Here is a 2,427-nt window from a genome sequence, read left to right as displayed (position 1 = left end):
TTGGTGTATTAACTGTAGCTGTTGACGTTTGGGTTCCAGTAGTTACTGGAGAAGTTGGTGTATTAACTATAACAGTTGACGTTTGGGTTCCATTAGTTACTGGTAAAGTTGGTGTATTAACTGTAGCTGTTGACGTTTGGGTTCCACTATTTACTGATGGAGGTGGTGTATTAACTACAACTGTTGACGTTTGGGTTCCACTAGTTACTGGTAAAGTTGGTTTATTAACTGTAATTGTTGACGTTTGAGTTCCATCAGTTGCTCCAGTTAATGGTGGTGTTGTTACTGTACCTGTTGGCGTTTGAGTTCCACTAGTTACTGGTAAAGTGGGTGTATGAACTGTAACTGTTGGAGTTTGGATTCCACTAGTTACTGGTGAAGTTGGCATATTAACTGTAACTGTTGAAGTTTGGGTTCCACTAGTTACTGGTAAAGTTGGTGTATTAACTGTACCTGTTGACGTTTGGATTCCAGTAGTTACTGGTAAAGTCGGTGTATTAACTGTACCTGTTGACGTTTGGATTCCACTAGTTACTGGTAAAGTTGACGTATTAACTGTACCTGTTGACGTTTGGGTTCCACTAGTTACTGGTGAAGTTGGCGTATTAACTGTTACTGTTGAAGTTTGGGTTCCACTAGTTACTGGTAAAATTGGTGTATTAACTGTACCTGTTGACGTTTGGTTTCCAATAGCTACTGGTGAAGTTGGTGTATTAACTGTACCTTTTGACGTTTGGATTCCACTACTTACTGGTGAAGTTGGCGTATTAACTGTAACTGTTGACGTTTGGGTTCCACTAACTACTGTTGAAGGTGGTGTATTAACGGTAAATGTCGACGATTGGGTTCCACTAGTTACTGGTGAATTAGGTGTAATAACTGTAACTGTTGACCCTTGGGTTCCATTTGTTACTGGAAAAGTTGGTGTATTAACTGTAACTGTTGACGTTTGGGTTCCACTAGTTACTGGTGAAGTTGGTGTATTAACTGTAACTGTTGACGTTTGGGTTCCAGTAGTTACTGGAGAATTTGGTGTATTAACTGTAACTGTTGACATTTGGGTTCCAGTAGTTACTGGAGAATTTGGTGTATTAACTGTAACAGTTGACGTTTGGGTTCCATTAGTTACAGGTAAAGTTGGTTTATTAACTGTAACAGTTGACTTTTGGGTCGCACTAGTTACTGGTAAAGTTGGTGTATTAACTGTACCTGTACCTGTTGACGTTTGGGTTTCATTAGTTACTGGTAAAGTTGGTGTATTAACTATAACTGTTGACGATTGGGTTCCATTAGTTACTGGTAAAGTTGGTGTATTAACTGTAACTGTTGACATTTGGGTTCCACTATTTACTGATGGAGGTGGTGTATTAACTATAACTGTTGACGTTTGGGTTCCACTAGCTACTGGTAAAGTTGGTTTATTAACTGTAATTGTTGACGTTTGAGTTCCATTTGTTGCTCCAGTTAATGGTGGTGTTGTTACTGTACCTGTTGGCGTTTGAGTTCCATTAGTTACTGGTAAAGTGGGTGTATGAACTGTAACTGTTGACGTTTGGATTCCACTAGTTACTGGTGAAGTTGGCATATTAACTGTAACTGTTGAAGTTTGGGTTCCACTAGTTACTGGTAAAGTTGGTGTATTAACTGTACCTGTTGACGTTTGGATTCCAGTAGTTACTGGTGAAGTTGGCGTCTTAACGGTAACTGTTGACGTTTGGGTTCCACTAGCTACTGGTGAAGGTGATGTATTAACGATAACTGTTGACGTTTGGGTTCCACTAGTTACTGGTGAAGTTGGTGTATTAACTGTAACTGTTGACATTTGGGTTCCAGTAGTTACTGGAGAATTTGGTGTATTAACTGTAACAGTTGACGTTTGGGTTCCATTAGTTACAGGTAAAGTTGGTTTATTAACTGTAACAGTTGACTTTTGGGTCGCACTAGTTACTGGTAAAGTTGGTGTATTAACTGTAACTGTTGACGTTTGGGTTTCATTAGTTACTGGTAAAGATGGTGTATTAACTATAACTGTTGACGATTGGGTTGCACTAGTTACTGGTAAAGTTTGTGTATTAACTGTACCTATTGGCGTTTGGATTCCACTAGTTACTGGTGAATTTGGTGTATTAATTGCAAGAGTTGACGTTTGAGTTCCATTTGTTGCGCGAGTTGATGGTGGCGTTGTTACTGTACCTGTTGGCTTTTGAATTCCACTAGTTACTGGTAAAGTTGGTGTATTAACTGTACCTATTGCCGTTTGGACTCCACTAGTTACTGGCGAAGGTTGTGTATTAACTGTAACTGTCGACTCTTGGGTTCCACTAGTAACTGGTGAATTTAGTGTATTAACTGTAACTGTTGACGTTTGGGATCCAATAGTTACTGGTAAAGATGGTGTATTAACTGTAACTGTTGACGTTTGAGTTC

Source organism: Lottia gigantea (genome assembly GCF_000327385.1).
Source record: "Lottia gigantea unplaced genomic scaffold LOTGIsca_2, whole genome shotgun sequence".
Taxonomy (NCBI): Eukaryota; Metazoa; Mollusca; class Gastropoda; family Lottiidae; genus Lottia; species Lottia gigantea.
Note: the sequence above shows the minus strand (reverse complement) of the source record.